At 38.3% G+C, this 13,824-nt stretch overlaps 1 long non-coding RNA gene across 1 annotated transcript in view; it reads left to right on the top strand.

Moving 5' to 3' along the window:
• The first annotated feature begins 324 nt into the window (after nucleotides 1-324).
• Nucleotides 325-13,824, top strand: part of LOC108530091 (uncharacterized) — a 20,721-nt gene continuing 7,221 nt past the window's right edge. The window contains exons 1-2 of the long non-coding RNA XR_001885754.1: nucleotides 325-364; nucleotides 1,383-1,606. This is a non-coding gene — a long non-coding RNA (uncharacterized LOC108530091). The remainder of the gene's footprint in view (nucleotides 365-1,382; nucleotides 1,607-13,824) is intronic.

Here is a 13,824-nt window from a genome sequence, read left to right as displayed (position 1 = left end):
GGTTCCAAGTCTTTGCTATTGTGAATAGTGCCTCAGTAAACACACATGTGCATGTGTCTTTATAGTAGAATGATTTATAATCCTTGGGGTATATACCCACTAATGGAATTGTTGGGTCAAATAATATTAGTTTAGAAAGTTTATTTTGCCAAGGTTGAGGACACATGCCTGTGACAGGGCCTCAGGAGGTTCTGACTTCATGTGCCCAGGGCGGTCAGAGCACAGTTTGGTTTTATATTTTTTAGGGAGACATGAAACATCAATCAACATATGCAAGATGAGCGTTGGTTCCATCTGGAAAGGCAGGACAACTTGAAGCAAAGGCAGGAAGACTTGAAGAGGGGAGGGAGCTTCCAGGTCAAAGGTAGACAAGAGACAAATGGTTTCATTCTTTTTAGTTTCCGATTAGCCTCTCTCAAAGGAGGCAATCAGATATGCATTTATCTCAGTGAGCAGAGGGCTGGTTTTGAGTAGAGTAGGAGGCAGATTTGCCCTAAACAGTTCCCAGCTTGACTTTTCCCTTTAGCTTAGTAATTTGAGGGCCCCAAGATTTATTTTCCTTCTACAGTGTTAATCTGGATCTTTGCATCTCAAGATTGTGTGATGTATCTTTATGCAAAATGGAGTGGAGAACTTCCTAACTTGTGTTTCATATATTTGTATCCCCTTAGAAAATCCTTGTGGAGACTACCCATTTAGTTATTTTAGCATTAAGTCCTCATCCTTCATGTTCATTCATAAAATCATAGATTGAACCTGCGAGTGTCAAGGAAGAAGAGATCATAAAAGGAAGGAAGCTGGAATTAATTTTTTTACTATAAAAATGTTAATGTGCAGAAAACTAGAGAAAATCATACATGGAACCACCAAGTATACATTACCCAGTAGTTCCTGCATTTATTGAGTGCCTGTGCAAATCATTGTACAAAATATTTCTGAAACACTGTTTTCACTTTATTCTCTCAACAACCTTGTAAAATAAATGTCATCTTACTTAACGGTAAGATAAATATTATATCTTATATATGCAGAACACTGAGACTCAAGTTGGGTAAAAAATTGCTCGAGGCTACACAACTCATAATTTTTAGAGCTAGAATTTAATTTTATTTATTTGTTTTCTCTCTTTTTTCTATCCCATTATTACTCATTTTCCTCCCTAGTCCATTATGCTATTATTGCCCAAGTACATCTTTATATGTTATAAACCCATCAATAGTTTTATAAGTATTGCTTTATGCAGTTGTCTTAAGTCAGAAAAGTTACAAGCAAACACACATTTATGCTTTTATAAGTCACCTATGTAGTTATCCTTATTGGTGCTTTTTATTTCTTTGTGAGGATTCGAGTTACTGTTTAGTGTCTTTTCATCTCACTTGTAGGGCAGTTCGCCAGCAGAGAGCTAGGATTAGAATCAAGGTCTTCTAACTCCAAGTTAAAGACTATTTCTGTCACATCTCAGGGGCAGTGAGAGCCCATGAGTTCCAGGACTGTCTTTCCATGAGGAGCTCAGTTTCATCATTCTGGATATTGGTCCTGCCAGAATTTCTCAACACTCTTATGAATCCTTTTCACCCTTCATTGCTACAGAAGTTTTAATCAGCAAGTAAGTCATACTGTTTTCTTGGTTTATTTTCCAGCACCACATGACTATAGGTGAATGAGATATGGTTAGCAATCAGCCAGATGTTAAGAAGCAGTGAGGCAGGGGAGAGGTGGGAACTGAAACCCACAGGTATAATGTGAGTTCAGGTAGCCAAAGACAAATGGATAATCTCATTATGAATCTAGTTGTGAGAAAAGCAGTATTTGCTAAACTCAGTAGTGAGATTAGGAACTGAGTCTTTAGATCAGAGAGAAGGCAGACTAAAGTAGAGCCAAATATAAGCAAGTAATAATCTATGAGCATTATAATTCAGAGAGATCTGTGTGTTGGATGACTAGGGCTAGTTCCAGAAATGGTACATAAAAATTAGTTGCCTTTTGTTCAATGCTTGCAGTTGTAGATGGAAGTGTCAGGGCTGCATAGTGTTTGCCTGGTAGAAAGTTCTAAACTGGGTATGATCCAGGAAGGGGAAGGAAGCCTCTAGGATCCCTCCTCTGAGCCGTATTCTTCCCAATGTATTAAATCATTATTTCTTAATTTCGAATAATGTATGCAGAGCTTCTCAAGAAGAATGGACATCTTGAAGTCCCAGCTATAATTTTAAAAAGAAGAAAACTCCCTATAATTTAAGTGTTTAATCATTTTAATATATTTCAGTTACAGCATGTATTGAACTCATTTGGAGAGGACATAAAAAATCTAAGTTTATGGTCTTCATGAGTATGAGACCCATGATTACAGGGCCTTCTGGTAAAAGTCCCTCTCCTCAGCCATCCCCTGCAATAGCTCAGACGTCAGGGACCCATTCAAAAATCATTGGTTTTATAAAACTGATACATGCTTATCACAAAAAGTGCTACAGAAGAGTATATAGAAGAAAGTTAAAGAACAAAACCAACAAGCAAAACCCCCACTATCAACTGCCCAGAAATAATTATCATAACATTTGGCAACATTATCCTAGTTCCTGGTGATCTCTCTATGTATATACCCATATTCATACACAGACATAATTCTATAAAAATGGGACCTACCATAAATGTTTTTTTTTTTAAAAAACAAAAAGCATTAAACTTGTCTTTCCTTGAACTAAACTGGAGAAAAGCTAATGCAATTGGTAGAATTGCTCAATCTCAGATTAATGAGTTTCTTCACATCAAGCAATTTTATTTTCCTAGACGATAACTCTAAAATTTCAAGAGATTTTTTTACTTTAAAAAAAAACAATCACCAAAATGCTTCAATTCAAGCAGATCTATGAATCTGTCTGCACTGAAGGTAAGGAACATGACACCGTCTTTCTAACCTACCCCTACAACACCATATTTCTGTTAAGTGTATTATTATCTTTTCATTATCAAGATTCATAAATTTGCTCTGTCCTATAAGCATAATTCTCAGCTTTGCTTTTTCTTTAAGCCACTGAATGGGTTTAGTGACCAACCTTCCACTTCAGGATTTTAATGTTTCACTTAACAATTGGCTTGCTGGGTTTTGTTGCTGGATGACTTTTTCAAAAATAATTCATAAGCACTAAATTTCATGAATTGTTGCTTATTCTAAAGTCTGTTTCCTGCCTTTATGTTTCAAGCACAATTAGTTGGACACAAAATTACCTTTTTCTTTCCTCAGAATTGTGTAAGCAGAACTCCATTGTCTTCTGGCATTGAATGCTGCTGCTGAGGTGTTGGGGGTCAGGCTCATCTGCACCTCCCTCCCAGCCCTTACACTTCGAGGAGCTTTTCTTTTTCTACATGGATGTCCTTAAACCTTTTAGTTTATTTCAGGATATGTGTAAGCATTAAATATTCTTTATCAGATTTTCCTGGGAAATGTTTTCTAGTGCTTTGTGTTCTCTTTTTATTATTAAATCTTTTACTACCTTTTCTTTCACTATTTGCTTTTAAAATTTAAGAATTCCCATTATTTTATGTTAGAACACCGTTGTCCAGATTCCATATTAGTAGTCATCATCTGTCTAGTAATTTTCATCTTTTTTCCATTTCATATTTTAATGTTTGCTCAAGGCTCTCTTTTATCAACGTAATGGTTTTGTGTCATACATATTTTACTTTTGATTGCTTCTGTGGTCTTTAGCTATGAAAAGATTGATGAGCCTCCTGGACTGGCCTCTCAATACTTTGGATATTATCACCATGGGTTCATAGTTTTTGGCTTTGCTCATTTTTTTTTTTCCCTTAGATCAGCCTCCTTGCTCCACTTCTTGCATGAGTTAACTCATCTCTTACCTCTTCAACAGTGGCAGAAAATTTGGATAGCTGTTTGTAATCCATTACTGATTTCTTGGAAACTTAAGGAATGGGAAAAGTTGCAAGACAGTAGGTGAACTGGGGAAGAGAATTCCAAGAAGGAACAGCATGTGAAAGATACTTGGAGTAGAAAAAAAAAGTGGAGCTTTTGAGGCAATGAGAGAAGGATTACGTGGGTCAGGAAGCATGAGCCTGAGAGACAGCAGTGCTAGGTAAAATGAGGGAGGCCAGATAACATAAGAGGCATTTTAGGCTATGAAGTTTGGATTACATCCTTAGAGTATTGGGCTGGGGCAAGGTAGAGGAAGTGGTGGTTACTAAAGAACTTTAAACAAAAAAGGACAAGCATTAATTTTTTTTTAAAAAAAATGATAGCTGTAGTTGTAGGGTAGAATGAAGAATAGAAAGTAGATCCGTCAAGAAACCCTTACACCTACTCATAGAGGGTGGTTGATTAGCAAAGGTGTTAAAAACGGGAGGAGGAAACATAGAACTTTTTTAAATGGAGGAAACTGGAAGGATTAAATATATGTTTGCATCCATACTAGTTTGACTTATAATAGAGAAAACATGAAAGGAATTAAAATGTTTATCAACAGGTAAATTTAAACAAATTATGATATTTCCATACAACAGAATACTACTCAGTCACAAAAGTAATGAACTAATATATACAAAACATAGATGAATCTGAAAATAATTATGGTAAGTGAAAGAAGAATGAAGAGTTTATACTGTATGATTCTATTTATATAAAATTCTAGAAAATACACACTAAGCTATCATGATGGAAAGCATACCAGTGGCTGCCTGGGGGTGGGAGTTTGGGGAGTAGGGAGTGGTGGGCCAGAGGGATTACAAAGCAGCATTAGGAAACTTTCGGGGTGATGGAGATGTTTATTATCTTGATTATGGTGGTAGTTTTGAATGTATACTTGTGTCAAAGCTTATCAAATAATGTGCTATAATTATGTACAGTTTATTTCAGTTATACATCTGTAAAGCTGTTTTACTATTAAAATGTAATTTTGAGGTAGTTTAATAGCATTTAGTGAAGAGAATGAGGGATAGGGAGACAACAAAGATTATTATAAGGTTTCTGGAATGAGATATTTTCTGTGGAGATATTTAAAGCCCTGGCAATGGATGAGACCCCCAAGAGTAGGAATGGAAGAAGGTCTAGGATTGAGTGTAGAGGAAAGCTAACATTTACAGGCTGTGTGGAGAAGGAGCAGAGGTCTAACTTCATTGTGTGGGTGCGTCATTGTTGATTTATCTCTTATTGAGAGAGATCATGTTTATTTCTAACATTTTTCATTTCTAAGCTGTAACGAATAACCTTATATATTTTGGAAGTGTGTGTACATGTAATCTGTAAGATAAATCTTTAGATGTAGAATTTTCTGGATCAGAGAGTATGAGTAGTGATTTTGGTAAATAATGCTAAATTCCTCTTCATAGAAGTTGTACCTATTACATTCCCATCAGCAATATGAAAATGCCTCTTTCCCCACAACCTCATCAGCACGGAAGATTATCAAATTTTTGATCTTTCCTAATTTCACAAGTGAAAAATGGTAGCTCAGGATTATTTTAATTTGCATTCTTTAGCTATGAGTGAGATTAAACATGTTTTACTGGTTAAGAGCCATTGGGAAGATTGTTGTACGTTTAAAAAAATTGAGTTGTTGTTTTTTTAACACTTTATACATGCTTTCTTTATATAAGGAAAAGTAGCCCTTTGGTTCCAGTATATCGTGCATATGTATTTTCCCAGTTTGTTGTTTGTCATTGAAATTTGTTTATGGTAGCTTCAGCCTTGTAGAAATGGTTGATTTTTGTATTGTCAAATGTATAAATCTTTTTGTTTATGGTTCCTGAGTTTTGTGTCATAGTTAGAGAGGCTTTTCCAACTCTAAAAGAAATCTCTCGAGATTTCTTAGAACTGATTTATAGTTTCATTATTTACACTGAAATCTTTGATTCAGTTGTATATTTTCCTGGTGCAAGTGGGAGGTGTTAAGACAATTTTAGTTTTATTTTTAAATGGCTACCTGGTTTCCCGAAATCATTTATAAAATAACTCTGTCTTCTCACCATGGACTGGAAGATTTCACCTTTATCTTTATTAGCTAAAATAGAAGGCTTTATAAATGAGTGTTTTAGAATATATTTGAATGCTGACACTTAAATCCCCAATGCAACAGTGTTGGGAGTTGGGGCCTTTGGGGATATTTAGGTCATGAGGGCTCCACCTTCATGAATGGATTAATGTTTTATAAAAGCCCTTATGAAGGAGTTTGGTCCTCTGTCCCTTCTGTCTTCTGCCATGTGAGGACACAGTGTTTCCGTTCTTTGGATGACACAGTGTTCAAAATGCCATCATGGAAGCCAGGAGCAGCCCTCACCAGATGCTGGTACCTTGATCTTGGACTTCTCAACCTTCAGAATGGTAAGAAATAGATTTCTGTTCTTTATAGATCTGTGCTATTATACTAGCACAAAATGGACTAAGACAATGAACATGTATGCAGATATGTTTAAATTTCATGGTGGGAAGAAAGATGACTTCTATTTTCCTGTTGTAGTAGAGGGTGTTGATGGATACAAGGCAGCTAAGTCCATTTCTGCTATAACGAAAGCACCATAGACTGACAGCTTAAACAACCAATATTTGTTGCTCACAGTTCAGAAGGCTGGAAGTCCAAGATCAAGCTGTCAGCAGATTTGGTGTCTGGTGAGAGCCTGCTTCCTTGTTCATAGAGAGCTCTCTGCTTCCTATGTCTTCACCTGGCAGAAGGGGTAAGGTAACTCACTGGGGCCTCTTCTGTAAGGGCATGAATCTCATTCATGAGGGCTCCACACTTACGACCTAATCACCCCCTAAAAGCACCATCTCTTAATTCTATCACCCTGGGGGTCAGGATCTCAGCATTCAAATTTAAGTTGGGAAACACAAACATTCAGATCATGGCATAAACCAACCTTTCTAATTGCACTATTTTCTCTAGAAATGATCAGCTGCCTCTGTGTGGGCAAAGAAAAGGCCTATCTGCCTTGGAAACAAAGTTTTGGAAAGCTCGTGGCTGGTCTAAAGAAACAGACAATTGAGGCCAGGTGCTGTGGCTCATGCCTATGCTCCCAGCACTTTGGGGAGCCGAGGTGGGAGGATCTCTTGAGTCTAGGAGTTCAAGACCAGCTTGGGTAACATAGTAAGACCCCATTTCTACCAAAAAAATTAATAAATTAGCCAGGCATGGTGGCTTGTGCCTGTGACCACAGCTACTCAGGAGGCTGAGGTGGGAGGACTACTTGAGCCTGGGAGGTCAAGGATACTGTGAACCATGATCACACCACTGCATTCCACCCTGGTCAACAGAGCAAAGCCTCATGTTAAAAAAAAAAAAAAAAAAGAAGAAGAAGAAAAGGAAAAAATAAAGAAAAAATGAAATACACAATTGGACAGTAAAAGAGCCTTTAAAGGGGAAGCAAAGAAGAGGCTAATAGGGCATTGATGACTAAGAACCCATTTTGCAATATTCTCTGGAGCTGGCCTTGCATTTAGAAATGAATGTGAACCTGAAACTCTTCAGGGTTCAGGGCAGAGGTTGGCATATGATCTATTTGCCTACACTTTGCTTCAGCTGACAGCAGTTGGCAGGTCATGATCCCTGTTTTCTCCCAGGATTTGGTGTCTCAGCTGCCAGATGACAGTGCTATTGGGCTGCTCCTAACTATGATCACTCCTTAGCCTGTCCTCGGGTAGCTCTTGCTTCCAGGTGATTTTATTAACCCACACATCCCAGTTGGGTTTCTGGAAACCCACACCCACCCACTCTGTGAACTGGTGATGACTGTGGGCAGTGAGAGCAGCAAGTGGGACACAGTCTCATGAAAGAGAGAAGAATGTGAGTCAGCTGGATAGACTGTATTATATCAAAGAAAGAAGATGCATTGGGAAAGTAGGATAAGCCTCATTCTTTTAATAAATACTCATCAGAAGCTGATTACAGAGTAGTACTGGATTATAAGATTGAAGTTCCTCCTAAGCCGTTCTCTTAAAGATAGGAAGCATGATTTCATCTTTCATTTCATCTTTGAAGATATTGGTTACTGGTCCTCATATGAGCTAAGCGCTCATTAAATGGTTGCTGAATGGATTAATAAAGGAGGGACTATTTAAGTGTCTTTGCTTGTGCCATTCTCTCCCTGGAACACTTTCCCTTTTCAAATATAACTCCAGAAATTCCACTTTTGTCTGCAGGCTCCCCCTCCTCCATGAAGCCTTATGTGACTAACTCCTGCCTAAAGTTAGCCTTCCCCTTTCTAATGTCTATAGTACAGATAGTTGAGTCTATATCGATAACACATCCTGTTTAATATTTTGCTTCCATATTCCTCTCTCCCACTGTGGATCTTTCTAATGCTGTGTAGATACAGAAATACACATTCCTACTCTCCAACAAGTGTGTGCATTTCTTAAATGCAAGGATGACATCTTTGACTTCTTTCCGAATGTCCGTGGTTCCTGATAGAGTACTGGGCACAAAGTACTGCCCTTGAAGTACTTATTGATTTGACTTCCTATTATGTCTATCTAAAGCAAATGTCGTTAGAAAAAAGCTGAGGCTTATTGTTGGCACATATAGGACAAAGAATTGTAACGATTTTTCTTCCTAATCCTTAGCTTAATCCTCCTAATCCTGTAGCTTAAACCCTGAAAATGTTTGCATCCTTGATCTATAAGGAATGTTACAACAAGTTACTCTATTAAGTGTGGAAAATTGAAAGGCAAATTAAAATATTTTTATCTGGCAGCATCATGAAACTGTTGAGGTCTGCAGACATAATCTTCATATGAATGCTAAACGTAATACTCATTATCAGTAGATGTTCAAGTCCAGTGTTACTGAGCTGTGACTGTAGCAATTCACTAATCTTCCTTTGAACATACACTATTTACTTTTTAAAGTGTACATTAAAAAATCAATTATTTTTTCTCTCCAGTGAATATTATGATGTTTTTGCTTTATATTATTCAACCTAAAACTTCTGAGATTTTTAAAACACCAACAGCAGGTAGTGAATGTTCAAATCGACAAAATTACAAAGTACACATTCATTACTGACTTAGCTCAACTTCCGGAGATAATCAGAAGTTAAATTTCATCAGCTCTCTCTACCTGAAGACTATGGTACTACCACAAAGATAAATTCTTTCTTTTTCTTTTTTTTTTTTTGAGACAGAGTCTTGTTCTGTCTCCCACGCCGGAGTGCAGTGGCGTGATCTCTGCTCACTGCATGCTCCGCCTCCTGGGTTCACGCCATTCTCCCGAGTAGCTGGGACTATAGGCACCCACCACCACACCCGGCTACTTTTTTTGTATTTTTAGTAGAGACGAGGTTTCACCTTGTTAGGCAGGATGGTCTCGATCTCCTAACCTTGTGATCTGCCCGCCTGCTGGGATTACAGGCATGAGCCACAGCACCCGGCCCCACAAAGATAAATTCTTTGAATCAGAGAGAATGGATGCCAATGTTAGAGTTGAGACAAGTAAAAGGGCACCAGAAGGATTATGGGGTGCATAGAAGAGGAGGCTTTGACGATCTAGATACTTTCTCTCCCAAGCCCAAGTATGTATTATTTTGTATTGTTATTACTCCTTCGTCATAGCCTGGAAGCTTATGTCAGGATTTAGTGACTCTTCAAGTCTCATTATCAATCTGCATTTAAGATTTAACAGCAAAGTGTGAGATTGAAATATTACTTGTTCAGACATAAAATAACTTGATCTTCTCATGGAAACTCAGCTTTAAATAAATAAATAGGTAAATGAATAAATAAATAAAATAAAATAACAATAGATTTCAACAGTAAAGTCTTTGTTTGGCTGGGCACAGTGGCTCACACCTGTAATGCCAGCATTTTGGGAGGCCGAGGCGGGCAGAAAACCTGAGGTCAGGAGTTTGAGACCGCCTGACCAAGATGGTGAAACTAATCTCTACTAAAAATACAAAAATTAGCCAGGTGTGGTGGTGCACACCTATAATCCCAGCTACTCAGGAGGCTGAGGCAGGAGAATCACCTGAGCCCAGGAGGCAGAGGTTGCAGTGAGCCGAGATTGCACCACTGCAGTGAAGCCTGGGTCACAGAGTGAGACTCCATCTAAAAAAAAAAAAAAAGGCTGAGAAAAGGGTAAACATGTAAGTCTTACTACATTGTTTTTATATAATGATTATATATTAATAAATATATAATCATATATTATCAAATAAATTTTAATTTGATATATATCATATATATCAAACAATAAATATATTCTGTATGGTTAGATACAAGGATATAACTAGACTTTTGCTTACAGTGGCATGTACATCATGAGGGAAGATGTGACAGGAGTCAAAATGCTCTAAGATTGAGATGATTATATGTCCCAATTTGTCCAGGAGAGTTCATGCTCGGGCCTGTTTTCCCAGTGTAATAGTTAATACCACCCCCTTATCTCAACAGCATCCTAGCTTAGATGATAAATTACTTGGCTACTTTACACATATAGGACTTAGTGGCCTGGTTGGGGAACAAGCAACAGAGCAGAGGCAAAGATAAAGTTAAGATCTCATTCCTGGTTGTCTTATCATGTGGTAGGGGCCACTGACATAAACACTAGGTAAGCTTGTGAATACTTGTCTCAAATCTGGAACTTCTAGTAGGATCTTTCCTAAGACCACCCATTCCAATTATTTGGGTTATTAATTGTTCTGAGGCATTTCAGTTAGTTAAATCTAACCTATTGTCCCTCAGTTCTTCTTTGAGTACGTAAGAAAACCTAAGAGACTCCCAAGTTGACTGTACAGCTGAGAGTTTTCCACCGAGAAGCCCAAAAAGCCCCTGTTGTTATCAACCTAACGTCTACCATGATAGCATCTATAATTCCAAGTTAACTCAGGGAGGAAGGGGCTCGGGTTTCTATTTGCATTAAGCTATCAAGAATAGGATGAATCCTTTCCTATTTAAAAAATAATTTTTTTAAAATGTGAATATTCCATAAACCAACAAACAGAAATGAAATTTAGAATGTGCTCGCTGAATTAGTCAGTTTAGTAATAACTATGTTGGTGATTCTGGAGAAGGGCGTGGAAGAGACAGCTTGGGGAAGAGAACAGTGCTAGGACAAGAACCAGAAGGCGTGGATTCTGGCTTTGACTGTGCCCCTTCTGGCAATGGGATCTTGAATAAGTCATTTATCTTCTTTAAATTGCAGTTTCTTCTATAAAATGAATTAAGAGAAAAATTAAGAATATTTGTAAGCACTAGCCATGTGTCGGGCACTAATCTAAGCACTTTATGAATCTCTAAAGCAAACCAATGTGTTTTTGTCATTATTCCCATTTTAAAGATGAGGAAACTGAAGCATGGAGAGATGAGTTAACCTTCCTAAGATCACACCCCTTCTCAGTGGCACCTCTAAGATTTGAAATTGGGCACTATGCTTTAACTCTCCTGACTACCATCGGGTACGCCCATTCACCATTTTCCATTCTGCTATACGTCTTGGGAAAATGACCCATGTGGGCGTCCTTGCTCTCTGGCTTCCAGTTGGGTTCCCAGAGTGACAAGAGATTAGAGAGTGGGAGGAGAGATTGGTTTCTTTCTCTTCCCATTTGCCTTCCTAAGAGGCCACCACAGATTGGCTGATTCTTTTATCAAGCATGGTGTCTCTTGTCAAGTGCCCTCTCCACACAGTCAACCTATACCAGTTCTAAAAACTGCTTTTTTTTTTTCCTCCTCCATTCTCTTTTGGTCTAAGAATGGTAACAGCTCTTTGATCTTGCCAGCCTGGGATACTGCACCATCCTTTGCTGTTAGAATCCTTTCTGATTACACATTGCAAGCTCTAAAGTTGCACATGATGTACTCTACCAGAAGGAAATTGATTTTGAGGTCACAATACTATCTGTCTGGAGTGGTGGGGGTTCTGCTTAGTAAAGACTCCCCTAGTTGGGTCTGTTAGAATAGAGAAAGCTGAACCATGTTGCAGCTGACAGTTTCAGGACTGAGATATTTGAGAAAATCAGGAGGGTGCTAAACAGCCTTGTTTCTTAACTTCCTGGTCAGAATTTGTAGATTTTCAGTACCTCCCAACCTTTCCAGATGTATTTGGCTCCTATACACTAACCTTCTTTCACTACTGAATGTGTCATGGAGTTGACACATATTCTTCCTTCTGCCTGAAATCTTCTTTCTTCTTTTTGCCTACAAAACTCTTTCAGATATCAGCATGAATGTTACTTGCTCAGGGTTGCCTTCCCTGGAACAAACCCCTCATTCCTGCCAGGATGGATGAGTATCCTCATATATGCTCTAGTAGCTTTTTGAGCCTTTCCTTCACAACCCTTAACATAGTTTATAATTATGCATTGGTGATTATTTGATCCATGTCTCCCCTCTCCCTAGAAAGGAAGTTCCAAAAGGTTTCAGGTTGGTTTTGACCTTGCTTGACATTAAATTTCCAGAACTGAGCACAGTTACTGACTTGGTGATCACTGAAAAATGCTTTCCATGTATCTGTGGACAGATGTATGACTAAGCATCATGTAAACTGGTGACGATGGTAGACTGGGAAGAATAAGAGGAGAGCGCTGTCTAGTGGCACTAGGTGCAACAAGCAAAATGGGGCCAAGCTTTTGCTTGAGGCCTTACAAAAGTGTTGAAATGCTTGTGGAGAAAGTTTTCTTTTTCTCAGGAGTGACATCAGAAGTGACTAGACTGATGTCAGTAATGACATGAGGAAGAATATATCACAAAGTTAACAGGAAGATTGACTCCAATCACAAGAAGTGAGGGCTGCAGAGGCCATGAAGGGATGGAAAACGTTTTCTTAGTATGATTGCTATTGGGCAATGGGCAGAGCCCAGGAGACAGAGAAGAGAACAGGCCATATGGAGCATGTGTCAAGAACCCAGAGCTTCAGAGCACTTGGTACTGCAAGAACTCTGGAACCCAGATCCAGGGAGAGTGAGGAAACACCAGTGATTTCATTGGTATTAGGCTTGAAATAATGACGATTTTCTTTATTCCGTATTTCATATTGTCATCCACTTACCCCTTCTCACTACATACCTCACCAGGTGTAGGAAATGTGTGTTAGAAGATGATGTCTTTTGACTTAGCCATTTATTTTAATGATCATTTCATCCTCTCTTCTCATCCAAAGTGACCTTTCAGAGTCAATTATGGCTCATTCCATAATCATCTTTCTCAGACTACTTCTGTACATTGGTACCATATCTGTAATGAACCATTGACTCATCTACTTCCTAATTCATTTGAATCTAGAATTTGGCAAGTCTTTCTTTTTTAATGTGTTTTTAAATTTGACTCTGTATTTTTCTATTTAGGTTGCACACTTGAAGAAAAGCTTTAACCCTTTTTTGAAAAGTTGGCAGATGCTATTTTTTTATTTTTTTATTTTTTATTTTTTTTGAGACAGGGTCTCACTCTGTTGCTCAGGCTGGAGTGCTGTGGGGCGACCTCGGCTCACTGCAACCTCCACCTCCCGGGCTCAAGTGATCTTCCCACTTAGCCTTCTGGGTAGCTGGGACTACAGACATGTGCCACCAGGCCTGGCTAATTTTTTGTACTTTGTAGAGACAAGATTTCGCCATATTGTCCAGGCTGGTCTTAAACTCTTGAGCTCAAGCATTCCACCCACCTCAGCCTCTCGAAGCACTGGTATTGAAGGTGTGTGCCACTGTGCCCAGCCACAGACGTCTTAATGAAAATGAAGCATTATAGTAATATACTAGGGTAAGGGCAATTTGTTCATTATTGACAAGCAAATCACTAAACTATGTAAATTACTGGATTAGACAGGCAGAATTACTTTTCTTTCAGAGCAGAATCAAATATTACTTTAAAATGTTCATTTGTTTAAGTTTTTGGCTTTA

The sequence above is a fragment of the Rhinopithecus bieti genome, unplaced genomic scaffold (assembly GCF_001698545.2).
Source record: "Rhinopithecus bieti isolate Rb0 unplaced genomic scaffold, ASM169854v2 scaffold_1304, whole genome shotgun sequence".
In the NCBI taxonomy this organism is placed as follows: domain Eukaryota; kingdom Metazoa; phylum Chordata; class Mammalia; order Primates; family Cercopithecidae; genus Rhinopithecus; species Rhinopithecus bieti.
Note: the sequence above shows the minus strand (reverse complement) of the source record. Positions and strands in the feature narration are given on the sequence as shown.